Here is a 15,869-nt window from a genome sequence, read left to right as displayed (position 1 = left end):
TGACTTTTAGGCTCGCTTAGGACCAAACTTAGGGGAGAAGAAAGTTAAGTAAGGGCAAATGATAGCTGCTTGCTAGTTTGCAGCTTACATTTTAAAATGTTTACATTGGCTTCTGCCTGGCTGACATTTTTACTTTTATTTTATATGTAAAATCTCTCTTTATAGGAGAATGAAGCTGGAAAGGTCTAATCGGTTCAGCCTGGGCAATCATTCTTGTTCCTGGAGAGGTCCCTTCAAAAATAACCAAAATGCATTTAGAGTTTAGTCTAAACAAGTGCATAAAACAGAGACACAGGAAGAATGATTACATTCTGAGAGGTTTGATCACCCTCCCCACCCCCCACAACTGGAAATAGTCAATGCCAGTGGACCAGTGGCTCAGGAATGGTTCTTGGAAAAATTGTGTCATTCTGGCATACAGAAAAGTGATCTGATTATTCTATCATATCTCTGTGCCAGAAGTGTCATGACATCAGCGTGCTCCAACCTGTAAAGCCTGTCTGGTTCGTCATCCCTGCTTCAGGAGAGAGGGGAAGCGGGGGGGAATAGTAGCTCAGATTCCCCATACAATTTTAGGCGAGGCTTTTTTCACTGCTCCAAAATGTTCATTCATCAACACCTAGGTAATTAACCTCCACTTCAGTTCAGCATGACCATAAACAAGGGGATGTGATTACCAGTTACTGGGGCAGATGAGGCACTACATTTCTGTGTGTCCAGAGATGGGGAAGTCAGAGGCTTGGGGCTTCTCCAGATTCCTCAATGCCATCTTGGTCCTTGGAACATGTTGTGGAGCGCTGGCTCCATAGGCTGCATGAGGTTTCGAGGAACTGCAACAATGCAGGACTTGGTGCCCAGATTACTGTACTTCCCTCTCTCAACTTGCTTGCTCACACCAACCTTCTAAAGATATTATTGTGCAATCCAATAATCCTTTCTTCTGTGACCAGAAGAAAAAGAAGTAATGGTCCCTTAAAACACCAATCGACCAACCAAGCAACCCAGAAACACAATCCTTTCACTTTCCTAACTCCTTCTCTTTATTGTGGAATAATCATACATAGATTTAGGCAATCTTAATATTCTCTCACTAATAAGGGTTAAACAGTTGGTATTATTTTACATAACATGGAGATGAAAGAGACAGCTATTTTTTCCAAGGGGGAAGAGTCTATCCTAGTCAAGTGATACTTTTAACATTTCTATTCACAGATGAGAATCACTTTGATTTTTTAAAATTACCTTTTTTTTTTCTCCCAGAGATGGGGTCTAACAGTGTTGGCTGGGCTGAACTTGAACTCCTGGGCTCAAGCGATCCTCCCCAGTAGCTGGGGCTATAGAGCCAAGCACCACTACATGTAGCTTTCCTGTCTTTCTTTAAAAGGAAAAATTTGCTCTTTATAAACTATTTTAACCAGGAAATTAACTGCAGTAAGTAGAATACAAGTAATGATAATCTTTACTGAAAATTGTTTCCCATGATATTAGAGAGCCAAAAATATAGGTATAGGCCATTAAGAGAGTTACTTAATTACTGGAAAATACTTTGTAAAGATTCTTGTTCCATTTCATGAGTATTATAGACAATCACTCATAATACTTAATTCTTTGTATTTTGCTTTCAAGTAATTATAAGAGATTTTAGAGAAATTATGATGCAACTTTTAAAACTTATAATTCAGCTTACTTTTTAAAAGCCTTAATCAAAGAAACTGCAAAATTTAACTTTTTTGGTCTTTTCAGAATTATCAAAGGAGAGAATATTAGGAACAACTAGACTTACCTACATCTGACTCTAAAGTTAAGAGTTCAGCTATTAACCCTATAGGAGATCTTTAATTCTCCCTAGCTAATATTAGATTTTATCTGGGGGACTCAAGCTGACTTATTACACCACCACCCACCATGGACAAATAGTGCTTCCATGGACCTTGATTATAAAAACATAATAAGCTTTTTAAGCTTCACTGGTGTTACTGGCAGAACTGATTGAATCTGTCACTTTAGTAAAATATATCATTTTTCTTTTTAAAACCTATGAACCAGCAGGCTCACTCAGTGATAACTCGCCAATTAGTACCAAATTAAAGATGGAAAAATTAATTTACTAAGCCCATTCAGTTGCATCAATATGTCTATCTCTATAAACTATCCAGTTTTTCCTTCCTTTTTCCCTCCCTCTCTCCATCCCTCCCTCTTTTCCTTCCTTCCTTCCTTTTGAGGCTTATTTATAAGAATGAATCATACTACATTAGCCATGACTTATTAAACTTGGAGATTTTCAAGTTCATCAGCAAGTGTGCAAACCCTTAACTGTGGGTAACATCCATTTATTTGTAGCACCTTTCGGTTTTAATATGTAGAGCACATGCATTGTTAACCTCTAAATCCTTTGTATAAACATTTCTGGAAGAGCTTGTAAAATATCTCCTTCTGTGTTTCCTGACTCGCCAGTTGATGGCATTTAGAAACCCTCTGGTACCAGCAGGTGCTGTATTTTGCTTTCTTCAGGCTCCAGCTGGGCTACAATGACAGATTCCTGTCCCAGGCCAAGCCTAGCCACCAAGGCTAGGACCACATTGGAGGCAAACTGAACCAGGCTCCACCAGACAGCAAGATGAATGGCTGCTGTTTAAGTTTAAAATCCCCTGGTGGGAGTAAATATTGTTCCAGAGAAAAGCCTTGACAAATATTGCGTCATCCTTACAGAACTGTCTTGATTAAAGCAGAATCTTTGGATTAAGTTGATGCTCAATTCAAAATGTATCTATCTTGCTGTCATGGGATTTTTTTTGTTTTTTTTTTCCTTTCTAGAGCCTGAAAACAGACATAATGTTGGGGACGGTCAAACAAGGCTGCCGGCTCCCAAGGGGCTAGAGTCCACTCCTGATAATAGAAGGCGGCTGAACACTGACACTTCACTGAGTATAATGGAGACAGCAAAGGCTTAGTGGGAAAGGGCCAGTTGTCACCTAAGTGACAGGCAACAGCTGAGCTCACACATCTGGAGCCGGACTACGGCAAACATTAGCAACCCTCACCAGTCTATACCTTGGGCCTGTCTGAAAAGACAGATGGAAGTTCCCTCTACTCCAAAAGTACATTAAAAAATGTCTGATGGTGAACCACATCAATTATATAACATCAACTGCAGGCACAGCCTTCCGAAGTACTGATTAAGACGAGGCAGTAGACAACACGGTATGCAAGAACAGATACAAGATACCATTTCATTGATTTGTCATTCATAAAACTTATCCTAAAAGACACATATACATGCATCCATTTGATAGCACAAATGCATGTTAACTCTGCAGGAGAGGCAGATTTTTACATGTTTTTTTGGTTGTAGTTGTTGGTGCTTTTTTTTTTCCTTTAGGCTGGTTCCCGTGGTGTGTTTGCCTTGTTCATGGCCTCAGTTCTGCCGCTGATACCCTTTTATAAATCAGCAACCAAACGCGTTCGGCTTGTGATCCTGAACCCTCCTTAGGCAAGCTGGAACTCAGCGTGATGCAGCCGTCCTCCCTCTCTCCCAACCCCCAACCTCGTTCTTCAGCCTCCTGAAGGCAATCTGTGAACAATTTTCCCAAAGTCCCAAGAATAACACAGCACTGCCAATAGTCACTGGCTATGCCGTTTGTTTTTCTTAGAGGGTAATGAAAATTTAACAGCTTTCTGCTGCATCCTGAGTCCCGCTCCTAATAATTATTAACATGCCTAGTTTCTTCAACTTTTTCTACCTCAAGAGAGGAAGACGCTCCCATTTTTTCCCTATATCTGTGCTACATTCAGAAAACACCATTGCGGGGCAGGGGGTTGGGGAGAGTGGTGGGAGTTGATTCGCCCCTGCCAAAAAGCCACCAGCCCTTTCCCCAGCGCTAGAGGAGAGAATCGGTACCCTCCCTCCGGACGCCAGTAGGTGACAGGCGATCCTAAGCGGCGGGAACCCGCCAACGCACCCTCGCCTCCCGGCGCCCCGCATCGCCTCGACCCTCGGGCTACAGAACCTGTTTCCACGCCGGAGAAAACCAAGGGAAGAGTTGGTTGTGATGCAGCAAACAGGAGCCATGCGGGGAGCCTCTGCGGAGCCCTGGCGATGCTGCAGCCAATATCTGCTTTCCCTGTCTACATAGCCCAACAAACCGATTATGACCTTCTCCCTGATCTTCTGCGACACCGACCCAGTCTGGGTGTCACAGACTCCGGCGGTGCCAGCAAAGGTGCCCGGCCCTGCCCCTGAGGCGCTCGCCCCCCACCACCGCGCCGCAGCCCCCTCTGCGGAATCCGCCGGGATCCAGGCTGCCACTCACCTCGCGCGAGGGAGACGCAACTCGGCTGCACTGTCCTCGGCGCCGCTGCGGGGCTGCTGGGCTGCGGGGCTGCGGGGCTGAGGAGCTGCGGTCCGCGGCGTCAGGGGTGGGCGAGGGTGAGCAGCGCACGAACCATCCAGAGCCCAGAAAGTCTCCGTGCCGACCGCGGCGCGTCTCGGGGAAGTCAGCGCAGGCTGCGCGAGGCTGGCATGTTCCGGGCGCGCTGTCGGGCTGCGGCGGCCGCGGGAGGCGGCGCTGGCAGCTGGGCTGCAGGCGGAGTGCGCTCGGGCTCCGGAGCCGCACGCCGCGGCGCCGCCGCGCACCCCGCCCTCGGCCGCGGGGCCCGGCGCGAGCGAAAACGCGGAGCGCGGACGCCGCCGCGGGATCGAGGTCGCTGGGCGCGCGCCCACGCGTACCCCGGCTCGGCCCTGAAAGCGAGGTCGGGCCCGGCTCCGGCCGCGCCCGGGGGCAGGGCTGCGAGCAGGCGTGGGACCGGCTCCACGCGCAGCCAGTGGGGCAGAGCAGCAGGCGGATTATGCGCAGGGAGAAAGAAGTTCACCAACCGGGGCCCTGAGTCGCAAGTGCGGCTCGCTCGGAGCTTCTGCCCCGCCCCCGATTATAAGCCTTTTTTTTTTTAACCAAGAATCCCGAGGACTGAAACACAGGAAGAGTGAAGGGACGGGGTGGGGGGTGGGGGAGAGACAAACCCAATTTCCTCTGATCAAAGGATTTGGGTAGGGGTGCCTATTTGAGTTCCTTCTCCTTCGGGGGGTGTGTGAAGGGGGCAGTTAATTAAACACTTAGATTCCTTCCGGCGCGCGTCGCCGAGCTGGGGACCCGTTTGGACTCGATCCTGTCTCGTGTAATCCCACAGGCTGGTCTGAGTCTCTGCCCCGGAACCGGAGGAGTGATCTTTCAGAGCAAGAAGCCAAAGTTCAGCCTCTAGTCCGTTCCCTTCCCCGCCTCGACGGCCCTGGTCGTCTCCATGAAAACTCAGTGTGGGGGATCGTGCCCGCGAAAACCTCAGCCCACCGCAATGTCCAGAGCCTGACCCAAGTGAACGTGGCGCACTTAAAAGCGGATTCAAAGCATTGATCCGAACACGGTGACAATTTTTCACTGGCCAAACTACTCTCTACGTTTTCAGTCTGCTCAATTCCCAGAGCTGGGCTCTCAGGCGCACTCACCCACGTTGAACTGGGGCTCAGCCTGTTTGAAAGTTCTGCCCTGACATTTGTGTCACACTAAACCTTAGAACCCCCCACCCTCTCCAGTTCCGGATCGGTGGAGTCTCACCGTGTGGGTACTATTTCCCTGGACTGCAGAGGGCAGACACAGGCGGCAGCTGTTAACCCGAACTTGACAGGTGCCTCTGCAAAGCCAGGGCTTCCTTGACCTCTCCATCCTCTCCACAACGCTCTAGGATACTGTATCATCTTCCAGGAAGATGAGGATGTGTGTGGGGGGAGTGTGGAGGGAGGTGTTGACTGATGCAATTTTTATCCCTTTAAGAAAAATCAAAACTGCCGGTCTCAGAATTTCTCAGAACATCAAGTCTTTTCGATTTTCGTTGGGAATAAAGCAAAGGAATACTCAGCAAAAATGGAGCCGATGAAAAGAGAATGCAAGGAAATAAAGGCAAATGGAGGAGGAAACTGTCTAAATCCAGGAAAATGTATGGCTTCAGCACTGTGCTCTATAATTCTGACTCAGATCTCCCCACCCTGTAGATACTTTCTCCTGTCTAGATGCCCAGGCAGAGTTCCTGAGCTCAGATCACTCAGGAAACAAGGCTGTTGCTTTTGAAATAATTCCACTTGCTAGCGTTTTTTTTTTTTTTTTTTTTTTTTTTTTTTTTTTTTTTTGAGACGGAGTTTCGCTCTTGTCACACAGGCTGGAGTGCAGTGGCGCGATCTCCGCTCACTGCAACCTCCGCCCCACCCCCGTGTTGAAGCGATTCTCCTTCCTCAACCTCCCGAGTAGCTGGGATTACAGGCACCTGCCACCGCGCCCAGGTAATTTTTGTATTTTTAGTAGAGACCGTTTCCCCATGTTGGCCAGGCTGGTCTCGAACTCCTGACCTCAGGTGACGAGAATCTGGGAAAGAACAAACCAGGTTTTCTTGCCCCTCAGCATTTTATTGGAATTGGCCTTTGAAGTTGTGTCTGTTTATCTTGCTGGGGTTACAAATGCTTCTATTAAGCTATCAACTTTTAGGTTCTATCTAACCTCCAGAACTGCCAAAGAAAATTTCACTACCTCCATAGGTGAAATAAATCTTATTGCTCTACAGTGACTTCACAAAGGTTTTGTTTGTTGAGCATCTATTATGTGGAGCAGACACCCTGAGCACTGTAGATGATACATGGTCATTCCCTCTAGAGGATTACTGCCTCTTTGGACCGTGTGCTGGGTAGCATCTTTTGGATCCATTGCAATGGTGAATACTTGGCCTTCAACCAGGACTCAAAATTACTCCGGCCAGTGCATGTGATGGTCTGAGGTCACAACAGTCTGATTTCAAATTTCAGCCCCACCGCTTACCAAATGTGTAGCCTGGGGTAATGTAGTTAACCTCTCTCAGGCTTAGTTTCTCATTGGTAAGTGAGGGTAATAATATTCAGCTCAGGGAACTGTTGGGAAGATTGAATGCTGCAGAAATCACTGGAACGTTTGTATTTCATTTTATAAGGCATCTTCTCACAAGCACCCTTCTCTATAGCAGCCTCCATGCAAAATCCCACAAGTAGAAAAGAACTGTTTTTTATTTAATCTGAAAAAGCATTCTTCATTGTGAACTCTTGAGTTGCTCCTGGGTCTCTTTTTCTCTTTTCTGAGTCTGTTTTATTAATGGTGTTATTTTCTTTGTCTTTACAAAGCAACATGATGCCATATCTTTTGTAAGAAATCAATTCACTTAGAGAATGTCTACTTTTCTTTTTTGAGACACCCTTGATCTGTCACCCAGTCTGGAGTGCAGTGGTGATCACAGCTCACTTCAGCCTCAAACTCCTGGGCTCAAGTGATCCTCCCGCCACAGCCTCCCGAGTAGCTGAGACTACAGGCATGCACTACCGTACGGGGCTAAGTAACTTCTTTTTATTTTATTTATTTATTTGAGATGGAATCTTGCTCTTTGCCCAGGCTGGCGTGAAATGGCACGATCTTGGTTCACTGCAAACTCTGACCCCCGGGTTCATGCAATTCTCCTGCCTCAGCTGCCCGAGTAGCTGGGACTACAGGTGCATGCCATCACACCCAGCTAATTTTTGTATTTTTAGTACAGACGGGGTTTCGCCATGTTGGCCAGGCTGGTCTTGAACTCCTGACCTCAGGTGATCCACCTGCCTTGGCCTCCCAAAGTGCTAGGATTACAGGCATGAGCCACTGAGCCTGGCTGCAACTTCTTTTTAAAAATAACATTTTTGTGTGTTGAATTGTGTCCTCCAAAATTTCATGTTGAAGTCCTTAACTGCAGTACCTCAGAATGCAACCTTATTTGGAGATAAGGTCTTTGCAGAGTTAATCAAGTTAACATGAGGTCACTAAGTTCAGTCCTAATCCAATATGACTTTTATCCTTATAAAAAGGGGAAACTTGGGCAGGCATAGTGACTCATGCCTATACTCCCAGCACTTTGGGAGGCTGAGGTGGGAGAGTCACTTAAGCCCAGGAGTTTGAGATGAGCCTGGGCAACAGGCAACACAGGGAGATCTTGTCTCTCCAAAAAAAAAAAAAAAAAAAAAAAGAAAAGAAATTGCCAGGTGTGGTGGCATGGTCATGCACCTATGTTCCCAGCTACTGGAAGGCTGAGGCAGGACAATCACTTGAGCCCAGGACATCGAGGCTGTGGTGAGCTATTATGGTGCCCCTGCACTCTAGCCTGGGCAATACAGTGAGACCGTGTCTCAAAAAGAGGTGGGGAGCAGAATTTGGAGACAGACACGCACACAGGGAGAATACCACATAGACGTGAAGGTGGAGATCAGGGTGATGCTTCTGCAAGCCAAGGAACATCATTGATTGCCAGCAAATTACCAGAAGCCAGGAGAGAGGCACGGAACAGATTCTTCCTCACAGCTCTCAGAAGGAACCAACCCTGCCCACACCTTGATCTCAGACTTTCCACCTGCACAACTGTAAGACAATAAATTTCAGTTGTTTCAGCCACCCAGTTTGTGGTACTTTATTATGGCAGCCCCAGCAAACTAGTACAATACCCAACCATGTCATGCTCTGAATGTGTCCTGGCTCACTAAAGAGGATTTTCATATTTAGATGAAGAATTCATGACATTGTGGGCTACAAGCTTGAGAATTAAGCAACAATCGGACAGTGTTGGCAGTCTTTGTTTGATTCCCAGGCCTGTTTGATTCCTAGGATTTGCTTGGCGTCTGCTCCCTGTGTCTCTTGTTCATCCACATCTGGGATTCCTTTCTTTGACCTGCAGACCCAGCCCCAACCAGTGTTTGCAGGGTGAATCAGTGTTGACCCTGTAATGATCTGCAAGGGCCTGGCTGTCAGGCGTGCTCCCGGGCTGCAAATCCTGCTTACGCTCTTCAGGGCTTTCAGGATAGAGTGCACACTCCTTGGATTAGTTCTAAAGGTCTTTTATATTTGCACTGTGCCTATCTCTCTGGCTTATTTTTTTTTTTACTACTCTCCACCCTTGTTTGCTCTAACCATATTAAACTATTTACAGTTCTTCAAAAGCATCAGGCTGTTTTATGACTCTGTGCTTTGAAAATACCTAGAATGTTACCCACTGAAAATTGCCCTCTTTATTAGCTAACTCCTGCTTATCCTTTACCATTCGACTCAAACATCACCTTCTTGGTAGTCCATTGATGTGCATTATTTATTGTTTTGTCTGCCAAGCTTGTTTCTCCTTCTTTGTAATGCCCCCGATTTCCCTTGAGGAACCACCATCTCCCACTGTCAGTGCACATGGATTAGTTGGAGACTCATCCCTGGTTTTGGTGTTAGGATCAGGTGACCCAGACCTGGAAAATTAGAGCACTGGATCCCCTGACCAAAAGATTAGTTCAGGGATGGGCATGTGACCCAGGTCAAGTATTGGGATTTGTGTATGAGCTTTTAGTGATGCCATAACAACAACTTCAACAAGTATTTATTGATCATTTATATACCAGCCACCGCCTTGCTGGGAATTCAACAGTAAACCAAATATCCAAAGTCTCTATCCTTATGGATTTTTTATTCATAGACAGGAGATATTCTCTTTTTCTTCTGTCTTTTAAATATACATTTTGGAATGCAAAGGTCTAGATTCCAGAAACTATTTTGTCACCACATGAAGCCTGAGCATTAAGCAAGCATGAAGGAGGATAGAAGGGAGAGATGGTGAGAGAACAGGATCTGATGGCATGATTTGAGCTCCTGGATCAAACTCTACCTGAAAATGAACTACCACTAAACTTTTCAGTTAATTTAATATTTTGTTGTCATTTAAGCCAGTTTGGGGTTTAAGTGACTTACAAATTAAGGATTACCGTTTGGTACACCCTTCCACCATTTAGAGGCTACTTTTCTCTGTTGAACTTTATACTCCTCTATCATTTTGTTTATTCGATTAGTTATTCCTTTATTCCGGAAAAGATTTATGTCCACTTACTGTTATGTACCCATAACACATAGCAAGTTAGCATAACTTGAAAGTAGATATGAAAGATGAGAAAAAGAAATGAGACAAGTTCATAAAATTCATCCCATAAAGAGTGAGACACGATTTAGTTTTCAGATTTCTAGCAGCCAATGTGGCAATGGTTATATAATTCCTACACAATGGAAAAGGTATCTAAATTAAAACAATCCTGTTCTTAGGAGAAGTATACTATTAGTAAATTGAAGAGCAGAAAGAATCACCCACACCCCAGGTCCACGTGAAGAAGGCTCTAGAGAAATGATGAACAACATCCTCACAGAGCACTCACAATGTGTTTCTTGGGGATGTTTCTCAGAGCACCCATGAATTCAATGAAATTTATTTTTTAGAAGAGCAATTTAATTACTTCATTTTGTCTGGTCATGGTGGCTCACGCCTGTGATTCCAGCACTTTGGGAGGCTGAGAAGGGTGGATCACCTGAGGTCAGGAGTTTGAGACCAGCCTGGCCAACATGGTGAAACCCCGCCTCTACTAAAAATACAAAAATTAGCCAGGCATGGTGGTGAGTGTCTGTAATCCCAGCTACTTGGGAGGCTGAGGAAAGAGAAATGCTTGAGCCTGTGATGTGGAGGTTGCAGTGAGCTGAGACTGCACCACTGCACTCCAGCCTGGGAGACAGAGAGAGATGCCATCTCAACAACAACAACAACAACAACAACAAAAATCACTTCATTTTGTAACAGGAACTTAACAGAATATATGACAATTACAATAAAGTGAGTAGTCCAAAGTATTCTGGTATTGCATAGTTGGAGGGAATGGAGGTAGAGTGAGGGAAGACTTCTTGGAAGAAGAGGCATCTAGAAGATGAACTAACTGAGGGTAAGATGTGTGCATGCAGGTGTGTGTGCTCACGTGTCTAAGCATTTTGGGCAGAGGGAACATCATGTGTAAAGGTGAGGAGGTAAATGCAAATAGGCTGAATCTAAGGACATGAAACATGTCCAGACTGGCTGCAGTATGGGGCACAAAAGGAGAGCAGTGAGGTGGAGGCTTGGATGAACCTGCAGAGGAGGGCAGAGGCTGAGGCATGTAGGAGCTTAAAAGCAGGGACAAGTTTTGTGGGAGAAGATAAGGAGTTCCGTTTTGGATGATCAGAGAAAGTAATCTGCAAAACTGGCTAAAAGAAGAAGCCAAAGAGATAGGAAGGAGATAGTGAGAAAGTGTTGAATGAATACTAAAGACGAGGGCATTTCAGGAAGAGAGCAGTACCTACCCTCAGCTAAGTTTTAAGCTCCCCAGAGCAAACTGTGCTTCATGCAGCCCTAGAGTCCCACCACTAAGAGGTTTAAAGGAGGCCCTCGAAGGGTCTGATGGGTGGGCTTTGGGGATCCCAGGAGGATTCAGCAGTTTATAATAGTTTTGTAAAGCAGACCAAGCTGATCTGCACTTCCTTCAGGCAATCCTCCACAAATATGCTTTCACCAGGCTTTTGGGAGTATGGCCAGCAGCAATTTTGAGATTATAATCCTTGGGCAATACTCAACTATTCCGTGTTGTTCATTAAAAAATGAATTATATATTTTCACAGTCAACTGAGCTGAATTGATAATTTCATATAAAAGCTAAGTTTACTTAGCACATATGCAAGAATTGAAGGCCATTTCCCCTCTGCTCAAAGATGAGTGGAAGGAGGACATTGGGTCAGAGTTCATTCCTTTGTCACAGCAATCTTTATCATCTTTGATTTGCTGCCTTTTCCATTAGTTTGTCCCTTGAGGGCAGAATGCTGACTAATTCAATGTTGCGACTCCAGTGCCTGGCACAGTAACTAGAACAGAGTAGGTGCTCAGTATCCACTGAAAGATAAATAGATACTGGGACCTTAATGGAGAGCTGGTGGGGAGAAGAGAGTGAGGTGGGGACAGGTAGGGCTGGCCAGCCTATACCCTAAGGTGATCCAGCCAAGCCTAGTGTGGTTCACAGTGTGAAGGAGATCAGGGCCATATATTTGGGCAGTAGAGTCAGCATTAGGATGGGGAGGCGGTGAGCTAGGTGAAGCAGCAATTAGGGGAGTCTAACCTCCCAGGAAGAGGAAATGTCAGGTTGTTATGGTTCAACCAGTGGAGCTAAGGTTCAAGTGTGGACCACAGTCCCAGTGGCCAAATTAGGAAGCAATGTGGAATCCAGTGGTGTTTACATGTGATGGAGGCACAGCTGTGGCTTGAAGGAGCTCCATAGCAGATACCCAACTTCTGGAAACAAGATTAATTTCAGACCTCTACCAGAAAAATGGAAGGGCTGAGACTGGAGAATAGATTGGTGGTTGGTTTATTTTGGTTCTCTGACTCTGGCTTTCTTGTTTATACTTCAAACCCACAATATGAAATATGATTTCACATACCTGTGAGTTTGAGAAAGAGAGAGGAAAAGGAGAAATAAATGTCCTTTTTGCTCAAAGCTACTAATCTAATTTTATTTCAGATCTTCTTGGTGCAATGTAGAGACACTCAAGACTAATTTATTTACTTCAGGAGCTTACAAAAACAAGATTGAGTGACATGCTGGCTTCTAATGTTCTTTTGGGAAATATCTTGGGTTAAATGGTGCTTTCATTTTCTATTTTTTCATATAAAAAGAACTCTGGGACTTGTAGTTGAGTGACTGAAGGAGGACTAAAATCAATCCTCTACCTCTGAAAGTTGATATCTTAGATTTTACTATATATTCTCTCATTCCTATAAAAAGTAGCAGCTTCTGCTGCAGAATGTTGTTTATTCTGCTACTTTTGACCCCAGGCCTGAAGAACTCTTATAGATAGCACGTGAAGTTCCATAAATATCTTCAAGTATGACCTACAATGACTACATTAGCTTTTCCTCTCACTAGTGCTGTTGCTGGGGCAGAAGTTCCCAGAGGTCTGAGTTTAAAGAGTTCCACCCCTCCTAGGCACACTCGTACCACCAACCACAACTCCCAGCCCGAGCTCAGGATCTGTGGGGCATTAAAGTAAAACAAAACTCAAGAAAGCATAAGAAAAAACATGACATGTTCAATAGTGGTTATGGGTTGTGAGTATCAAAAACTTTCAAATAGAGATGACTACATTTACACTCCATTTTCTTCTGGAAAAATTATTGGTTTTGCTCACCAACTCTGAAAATCCAGATATAGCAGTAGATGCTAGGAAGGAGTTAGGAGCAACTTGAAGCAGCTCTCATTTTTGAGCTCCTGGGAACTGGTTCCCAGGCCAGCACCCCCGCCACCAGGATGTGGCTTTCTGGTGAATGAGAGCCACCGATGGGCCTAGAAATTAGTCTTTTATGTTAGTGTGCTAACCATGTGACTAGAACACATTCTCCTCTACATTACTGTCCTAAAGCATTAGCAAAATAATATGTCACTCATGATGCGACTGAGTGAAATGTATAAAGGAAATTGGTTTACTAAACCCATTAGGTTAAAAGGCAAATGGGAGACTAAAACAATAATCAAATGACAATATTTTAATTTTTAGGATTAGTTATCTGACAGGAAATTTCTCTTTTAATTTAATTTCTACATTTTAAAACAATGAAGTTTAAGGAGCCTTAGAGAGAAACACACAAATCAGCACACTTAGTCCTTTTTATAGAGTTTCAGGGTTCCTACCCACTCTTGCTAAAAAGTACTATTTCAGCCACCAAAACAGAATAATTCAATATGAGAACTAAAAAAAAAAAAAAAAAAAAAAAAAGCCCATGGAGATAAGGAGCTAAAATGAAGTCAAAGAATCGGGAATAAATTTTCCCCAAATGAATGACTCAAGATGTGAGATCCCAGCCTATACTTCTGCCTGGCACTTGAACTCCTACATTTGCAAGTTGTATGAAATCTCCTCTAATCTAGAATTGGAATTTGCCTGTAAGCAGCTATAGTTTTCTTATTCTTACTGTCTGGTTAAATAGGTTAAAGCAGGCAGGCAAGCCTGTCAGCAGGGCCTGAGAGAAACAAGAATGTAGTGGGAATCAGGAGAGGTGTGTGAGTGACAGTGTTAGGGGGAAAAGGAAGAGAAAGGAGAGGTAACTCTCAAAACACAGCCAGAGGAAACAAAGCTCTTGTTACAATGATGGCAGAAAGGTCTTGATACTGTTTTTCCCTGGAACTGAGGTGGATGCGGCTGTCAGGAAGCACCCTCCACAGAGGCAAAGTTGTTGAAAACTGATCTAAGTCATATGATTTTACGTAGTGCAACTGCCCATCAATGGATTCAGGACTGGCACTTGGCAAGTTTTTTATTATTATTATGAATATTATTTTTATTAGAGTACTGAGGGTTAATAACAGAAGACTACATTTTCTTCTCACTTTTTAAATTAGAGGCTGACATTGATTTAAAATGTCTAACAGAAAGCCATGGCTTATTCCTCACTGATTTATGAGCATCAAAGGATGGGGAAGCTAGCTGCATTCTTGTCATTTCAGTGGTTCATTCTCTCCTTATTCTGAGTGAGGTTTTCTAATATATTGGCTATGTGGTGTCTAAGTTTTGATCATCTCTACCGTTCACCTGGCACTTTGCACATCTGCTCACAATACTTGGCATGTTTTCAGTGTGTTTTAAAGCTCTGATTAGGTTGTTGGCCCATGGAGGGCAGGAGTCATTTCCTAGACTTTTTTTATATCCCTCACATACAACTATGCACTTGGTACTGTGTCTGCACGTAAACTAAATGTAATGAATATTGGTTGATTACCGTTATATTTTTTCAGCATGTAATTCCATATCTTGATATGCTCTTACACAAAATCATAGTTTTTAGATCTAGAAGAGCTGTGGGGGATCATTAGTCCAAGCATGTCATTTTATAGAAGCAGAAACTGAGACTTCTCAAAGACAGAAAATGTGCTCACAGTTACATGGCACAGTGGGGATTAGAACTTGGCCATCAGACTTCTGCTTTTTCCTTTTGTCCCTTCCCAGTTGGAGAAACTAGTGTTTAAGGAAAGTTCAAGAGACTGGGGAATGAGTGGTAAAATGGATTAGCAGCATACACCATGAGCTGGTAAGTCACCATTCTCAGTTTTGTGTATAATAAGGATTATGTAAGCATGGCCTAAGTCATTCTGTATGTGACTCAATACTAAAGGGTAATCAGGCAGGCTTCTCTGCCTTTGTGCAGGGCAAAGAGAATGTTCCACAGGCACGTGCCTAAATATGAAGAAGAGAATAAGGCAGCAAAGAGTGTGCCTACCTGCTTTCTTCCTCAAGGCCTGGGCTCCATGGTTTCTGTAAAGGCTCTTTTTAGGCAGTTATTTCTGGGCCACTAGCCAAGGTGAAAACATTCTTTTCCTTGACCACAATCCAAAAGGGAACATGTGAGAGATTTTATTCTGTTTGCATCTCAACTGAGGGTCTTCCTTCCTCCTCCTTGCTCTTCCTTCTGAGAACATTTATTGATCACCTACTGTATGCTGAGCACAATGCTAGGTAGACAATGGGGAGACAATTGCAAGAAAGATAGCAGTGCTGTTCTTGAGCTTACAGTTTTATTAGGGAGACAAATATTCCAGGAATGATGAATGGTGAGATACGTGCTGAAAGAGGTATCTCCAAAGTGTCAATGGGAGCACAAAGGAAGGGGGTAACTAATGACATCTGTGAGGCCAGGCAAGCCTTTTGGAGGAAGTGACATTGAGTCTTTATGAACGAATTATTGTGAGAGGGATTGTTTTGATGGAAAAAGTGGTCCTGGGTGGAGGGGCAGCATGTGCACACTCATGAAAACATGAGGGGAAATGGTGTGTTTAGGAACCCAGAAGTAGTTTGATGGGGTAGAGAGTAGGGGAAAGCACAAATTTAAAGAACGCTGGATGCTGTGCTAAGGAGTTTATATTTTAGCTTTCGGAGATGGGGAGGAAGGAGCCAACAGAGCAGAAAGTGACTATCCTA

At 44.4% G+C, this 15,869-nt stretch overlaps 1 protein-coding gene across 2 annotated transcripts in view; it reads right to left on the bottom strand.

Annotated features, from left to right (window-relative positions):
- Positions 1-4,860, bottom strand: part of PRICKLE1 (prickle planar cell polarity protein 1) — a 131,589-nt gene extending 126,729 nt beyond the window's left edge. Inside the window, exon 1 of one of the 2 annotated variants that reach the window (XM_055358049.2) lies at positions 4,311-4,860. The gene's annotated coding sequence lies outside the window, so the exon portion shown is untranslated. The remainder of the gene's footprint in view (positions 1-4,310) is intronic. The other variant, XM_055358050.2, reaches the window with a different exon arrangement.
- Positions 4,861-15,869: the final 11,009 nt, after the last annotated feature.

Source organism: Gorilla gorilla, chromosome 10 (genome assembly GCF_029281585.2).
Source record: "Gorilla gorilla gorilla isolate KB3781 chromosome 10, NHGRI_mGorGor1-v2.1_pri, whole genome shotgun sequence".
Lineage (NCBI taxonomy): Eukaryota > Metazoa > Chordata > Mammalia > Primates > Hominidae > Gorilla > Gorilla gorilla.
The sequence above is the reverse complement of the archived record's forward strand: the minus strand, read 5'-3'. Positions and strand labels throughout refer to the sequence as shown.